The following is a 7,404-nucleotide window of genomic DNA, read 5'->3' on the forward strand; positions in this document are numbered from 1 at the left end:
GCAAATACTACTGTACATTTATCACTTGACATTATCTCATTACCCTTTATGTTTTGCACAGCTCTGCGGTAGGTTTGAAGAAGACGCGCAAGGTACCGACAACCAAGAGGAGAAGAGAAGAAGCAGTGAGCACAAGGTGCACGAGGAGCAAAGTGATGCCAAGAAGCTCAAGGAACAGACAGAAGCCCCAACGCTATTTATGAATAATTATGAAACATTATGAATAATGTTGTATTTCTGTTGAATGATGTTGGACCTATGTTAGAACTATGTTTGAATGATGTTGGACCTATGTTAGAAGTTAGAACTTCAAATTTGACATGCTATATGAATGTTGTAATTCTTTTGAAACTTTGGTAAACTCACTTTCATGAAAAATGTGCTAAAAAAGAGCTCCAAAGGTAGGGTAAACGGCCTCATTTCTAAGCAAGATTTTTTTTACCTTGTCTAGATGAGCCAAATAACTTTCCTACACATATATTTTATATACACAAACTATGTGCGCTGGTTTTTTCCTTTTTTTGATTTTTTTAAAATTTTGTTTTGCTCATTTGAATTCTGGTCAAACCTAACTTAGACCAAGATTTAAACAAATCTAAAACATCAAAATGAAAAACTAAGCCTGGATCCTTCTTAGTCACTCGAAAATGAAGCTGTGGTGAGGTTTTTAAAATTTTCATGAAAAAAATGCTAAAAAAGAGGGGGTCCAAAGGTAGGGTAAACGACCTCATTTCTAAGCAAGGTTTTTTTTGACCTTGTCTAAATCAGCCAAATAACTTTCCTACAAATATATTCTATATATACAGACTATGTGCGCTGGTTTTTCCATTTTTTGATTTTTTTTAAATTCGTTTTGCTCATTTGAATTCTGGTCAAACCTAACTGAAATATTGTGGATGTTGCCTAGAGGGGGGGGGGGTGAATAGGCGCTTTAAAATAATTACGGTTTAGGCTTGAACAAATGCAGAATAAACCTAGCAGTTAATTTGTCAAGCACAAAACCTACAACAACTAGGCTCACCTATGTGCACCAACAATTTATGCTAAGCAATATAAACAACTAAGTGATAGCAAGATATATGACAAGATGGCTATTACAAAGTAAAGTGCATAAGTAAAGGGCTCGGGTAAGAGATAACCGCACGCGGAGACGATGATGTATCCCGAAGTTCACACCCTTGCGGATGCTAATCTCTGTTTGGAGCGGTGTGGAGGCACTATGCTCCCTAAGAAGCCACTAGGGCCACCATAATCTCCTCACGCCCTCGCACAATGCAAGGTGCCATGATTCCACTAAGGAACCCTTGAGGACGGTCACCGAATCCGTACAAATGGCAACCCTTGGGGGCGGTCACTGAACCCGTACACTTTGGCAACCCTTGGGGACGGTCACCGGTACCCGTCAAATTGCTCGGGGCGATCTCCACAACCTAATTGGAGACCCCGACGCTTGCCCGGAGCTTTACACCACAATGGTTGAGCTTCGAACAACACAAACCGTCTAGGGCGCCAAGGCACCCAAGAGGAACAAGCTCTCGGGTGCCCAAACACCCAAGACTAATAAGCTTCTCAACTTGAAACTTCCACGTATCATTGTGGAGAACTTAAACCGACGCACCAAATGCAATGAAAAGGACACACGGAGTGCCCAAGTCCTTCTCTCCCAAATCCCACCGAAGCAACTAATGCTAGGGAGGAAAATGAGAGGAAGAACAAGAAGGAAAACACCAAGAACTCCAAGATCTAGATCCAAGGGGTTCCCCTCACATAGAGGAGAAATTGATTGGTGGAAATGTGGATCTAGATCTCCTCTCTCTTTTCCCTCAAAAACTAGCAAGAATCCATGGAGGGATTGAGAATTAGCAAGCTCGAAGAAGGTCAACAATGGGGGAAGAACACGAGCTAAAGAGATAAGGTTCATTGGGGAAGAAGACCCCCTTTTATAGGTGGGGAAAAAATCCAACCGTTATCCTCACAGCCCGCACAGAGCGGTACTATCGCTCCAAGGAGCGGTACTACCGCTCGTCCTCACAGTACTACCGCTAGGGATCCCGGTACTACCGCAAAGGGTAGCGGTACTACTACTTGCGACTGGTACTAAAAAAATACATCCGTTCCTACCACCACATGACTTGGGATGAGTTTTTGGTCCAGAGTGGTACTACCGCTGTAGGAGCCGCGATAGTACCGCTCTGGAGCGGTAGTAAAAAATTACATCCGCTCCAATTCGCGGTAGTACCGCTGCAACCTTTTCAGAACACCAAAACTGCCACAACTTCTGCAAACGGACTCCGAATTCAACGAAACAAAGTTTGTTGGAAAGCTAGCGACAAGGCCTAATACAATATTGATAGAAATAACAATAAAAAGCAAATTAGAAAAGGCCCAAAAGAAAATGGTGAGAACCCTTCCTCGAATAGGACCGGTAAAACCTCCAACACCGAAAACGCAATAGAAGAAGCATGTGAACTACATTTTTGATGAACTCGAGATTGTCAAGAAGATGACCACAAGCTCTAAAACCTAAAAAGAAAATACAAATAAGAATCAAGAAAGATGATGCAAGGATGCAATGGTTTGAGCTCTCGATGAATGATACGATCAAGCTAGTCACTTGAGAGCCCCCCTTGATAGTACGGCTATCGATCCTATAACCCGGTCTCCAAACTATCACCATGAGACCGGTAAAATATAAAACCTATCAAGGGAAAACCTTTGCCTTGCACGAAGTCCACTTGAGCTAGATGATAATGATCTTGACTCCCTCAAGTTGGACCACATTTCTTGATTGCGCTCGCTCGACGAAGACTAGTTGATTGCCCCCCATACTCCACTATGGGTGAGCCACTCTTTGGCACATCTTCACAAGTTAATTGACACCAAAATGGACGGCAAGCTTCAAGAACTTGATCCCTTTGTGATGCTCCACTTGAACTTGCACACGACAATCTTGATGACGATCACCACTTGATGTCATCCTCTCCATGGGTTGAGTGATATCTTCCTCTTGACGCAAGCCCATGAACACGTACCTAACACCACATAGAACTCTCACATAGACCATGTGTTAGTACACATAGCACAATGGACAATGCTTACCATACCATGGGATCACTTGATCCCTCTCCGTACATCTTCTACATTTTGTGAGTTGATCAACTTGATTCACTCTTGACTTAGTCTTGATCAACCTTGAAACTTTCCAACTCTCTTCATTTGGATGATGTCTTGAAGGTAAACATGAATGATCACACAATATTCTTCTTCAAGACATGCTTGCAATAAGCTCAACACTCGCATGACCAATCTTTGTATAATTCCTTAATACAACCTTGGTCAACACATAAACTCCTTGAAACCAACACATGGACTTCAAGAAAAGCCTATGGACAAATCCTTCCAATATAACTCAATGCAACCATTAGTCCATAGATAATGTCATCAATTACTAAAACCACACATGGGGGCACCGCATGTCATTTCAATCTCCCCCATTTTGGTAATTGATGACAATCATTTTCAAGAGAGTTTATAAAAGGAATTATGCATCACCATGCAATGCAACAACCAATAGTGCATGCGTATGGGATGCAAATGCTAAGGAACAAAACCAAAGCAAGAAGAGATATCTCTCTAAACTTCTCCACAAAACTCTCTGAAACTTCTCCCCCATTGGCATCGATTGCCAAAATGGGTGAAAAGCTTGGAAGGCCAATATATTGTGTTCCTCCATAAATTGTGTATTTCTCAACAAGAGAGTGGAATGCCATACACATATCCAAAGGTACATACTTGGAGGAAGACAAACTATATTGAGGCCCAAAGATTGTTAAAGAAAGATATGCCACAAAGACAAATCAAAGAGAGTGACACGCAATCAAACAAACAAAAGATATCAATTGAACCAACTAGACCAAGGATCCTATGAGCCACAAGAATAAATTATATTATGATATGAGAAGAGGAGTGTTCTAAAGAAACTAGAGAAGCTCCCCATGATTTGTGCACAAATAAGAATATTTGTATTGGATACAAAGTGCACAAAGTAGGATCATAGCTCCCCTAAAATCAATAGAAACTTACAACAAGTGCAAGTTAGCATATAGGAGACAAAGCCTAGCACTTGCAGCAAACACATGGTTGAGAAACCTGTAAAAGAGGCAACTTAAGAATAGGCTCAACCAAAATGATGTGTGTGAGTCATGGCAAAGCACTTGAGAAGATTAAAATAAGGATGAACATTAAGCATCAACATAGTCTTGGATAAATGAGATACATGGTGCATGACATTCCTCACCACACACACCCAACAAGCAAATGGGTTCGCAAGCACACTTAAAATGCAAAATGAATAACCAACACTTGTGACAACCCATGGTGAAGAAGGAAAACAAAGCCTTATCAGTACGAGGGATACCAATTAAGATGGAAAAATCCTCGTAAAGATAAGAATGAGGAAAATAATCTTCACCACACAAGATTGCATCAAGATGCAACAAGATATAAGATCCGCACTCAAGATAAATCCTTTCACATAACCACCAAGGAAAGGTGGACGTGAAAGAATAAGGATATCAACTACAGATGTAACTTCTCTCAAGTGTATAAGATTCTAGGTAGATGAAGATCATGATGATATCAATCCACAAAGAAGGATGCACACACGAAATAGTTACAAAAAGGAAGGAATAAGATATCCACATGGAAGTCATAAATATACCAATAAGATATTTGCTTGAAGGCATAACAAAAGGCTAGATATGTTCTTATTGTATATAAATGAGTTCCAACCATACGAGCATCAAAGACATCACAACTAGCAACAAGAAATCATTGTTGGGATGCTTTGAGAAAGGAAACAAGCATCACAAGAAAGAAAGAATTACATGCCATGATACAACCTACACAAGGTTTATGCAAGAAATGTGTGCATGAAGCAGATGATGATACTTGTTACTGAGATACCATTGGAAGGATGTAGTAGATACCAATTGAAGGTAGATACTAGTTCATTGATCATCCTAGCTCGACTCCAATAAGCACATGGTGACAACATCTTCCTTCTGAGTGAGCCGAGCATCCAATGCATCTCCAAATGTTCCTAGAAGAACAAGACAAACTAAACGGTATCCAAACTCATTGGGAACAAATAGTTAGAAACACCAATACATAGGACAAACTCCACATAAATATGTGCATATAGACATGGAAATGAATTTCATGCACATCTCATCCAATTTGAGACTTGGTGGAGTTTCCCCTATATATTGGGTCAAAGAAAGAAAGCGTGCCAAATAAAATACATGAAGTAAATATGCATGCTCGAAACTTTCAAGGACCGAACCCAAAAGAAAAAGAAAAAACGAGAGAAAATAGGATACCAAATGGAGAAATCATCACTTGGAATTTATCATTAAAAGATACATCAAGGAATGAGATGTCCATTAATACACAAAAAAAGAAAGATATCAAACTCCCAAAAGAGAGAATGGTTCCAAACAAACCAAGCCCTCTACAAAGTTTCATGATGGAACAAGTACCAAAAAGAACGGCTTGCCTTCCACCAAAACACACTTGATAAGGGCATCTCCACTAGCGTCCCTAGGATGCCCCCCAGACCACTTTTTGGGCGACGGCGGGTAAAAAACACCCCACTCGGCCCCCCAGGACCTCACTTTTCGCCGGATTTGACGAAAAACACTGCCGGCGAGCGCAACCCACACCCAGGCTATCGGGGGGCGTCTGGGAGAACAGGCGCTTTTACTTAACCAATCCCTTCCCCCCACGTCAGCCACCCACCCCCTTTATCTCTCCTCTCCTCCTCTCTCTCCTCTCTTTTCTTTTTTCTTCTGCCCACCCTCTTCTCTCTCCTCTCAGCTAACCGCGCATCGACGGGGGCGGAGGCCATGGAGACGGCAGGCTGAGGACCAGGAGGGCGGCAGTCGACGGGGGCGGAGGTCGGGTGGGCCTGGTCGTGGGCGTGTTGCACCGTGGCGGCGGTGGGGCTGGCGGGCGCCGGCGTGCTGGTGTGGTGGGCGGTGGCGTTCCACCCGGCGCGGGAGCAGCTCTGGATGGTGCCCGTCGGGCTCGTCCTCCTCGGCACGCCGCTCATCGCCTGGCTCTCCCTCTTCGCCTCCGGCACATGCCGCCGCCTCGGAACCAGCCTCCTCTGCACGCCGAGCTGCACGGGGAGGAGCCGTGGCGGAGCTCGTAGTCGCCGCGCGTGGCCGGGGCGGGGATCGCCCGCGCACGCCTGTGCGTGGCGGAGCTCGGCCGCGCTCGTCCGCCTGGGAGCTGCCCTACTCCGGGTCGCGGACGACATCTCCGTCAAGGCCGAAGCTGACCGCAACAAGGCCGGCGCTTCGCGTGCCCGGCGCGGAGCTCGCGCTCACTACGCATGGCCCGGCGCGGAGAGCGCGCGTGCCCAGCGCGGAGCTCGAGCTCGCGCGGCCGTGGCAGAGCTCACGCTCGCTCGAAGTTGGAGCGGAGCACGCATGGCTGGCGCGGAGTGGAGAGCGCGCATGGCCGTGGCGGAGCTGGCTCGCGTGGAGGAGGGAGCTGGACGGAGGGCACGAGGACGGAGGGCTGGTGGTGTGTGGCGGACGGGGGCGGGCGTTCTCGATGGTGCTGGAGACGGTGCATGGGGGGCGGAACGAGTGGATGTTTTCTCGATCGCTGGCAAAACAATTCGCCGGCAGCCCCCCAAGGGGCGATAAAAATGCCTCCTAGGGGGCTCTACGGCTGGAGATGCCCTAAGGATCACAAGAAGAGTGTTCTAAAGAAAATAGGACAGCTCCCCCACGAGTTGTGCATTATAGAGAAATTGCATTTGAATACAAAATGCACAAGGTGGGATCACCACTTTAACTATATCTATAAAACACTAGACAAGAACAAGAAAATAACAAGATCCACAAGTGGTATAGAAGACAACGGGAGTTGACACAATCCTTGGCAAGAGAAAAGGCAAATAAAAATTAAAGCCAAAGTAAAGATGATCAACAAATTCTACCACACATAAGTGACTACCAATTGTCAAAGACAAGAATTATTTGAAAATAAATCCCGGTGGTAGATAACAAGGACATCCAACATCATCTTCACAACAAACACAAGAAAATTGCAACTTGTAGAGCTAACATGTCACTTAGGAACAAGATAATTAATCATATCAACTCTAAGTGACAATATCTCAAATGTACACATTTTCTAGGCTTGTAATATGCACATAGCATATTACTCCCCCATAATGTGATACCAAAGAAAAGTTAACAAGAGGCAATCACTACAGGAAACAGGTAATTTGCCGTCTGTGAATCACAGGCGGCAAAGACCTAAATCCAGACGGCAAAGACTTTGCCATCAGAAAGCAGACGACAAAATTAGACGACAAAGATAAGTCGG

This window comes from Triticum dicoccoides, chromosome 1B (assembly GCF_002162155.2).
Source record: "Triticum dicoccoides isolate Atlit2015 ecotype Zavitan chromosome 1B, WEW_v2.0, whole genome shotgun sequence".
In the NCBI taxonomy this organism is placed as follows: Eukaryota; Viridiplantae; Streptophyta; class Magnoliopsida; order Poales; family Poaceae; genus Triticum; species Triticum dicoccoides.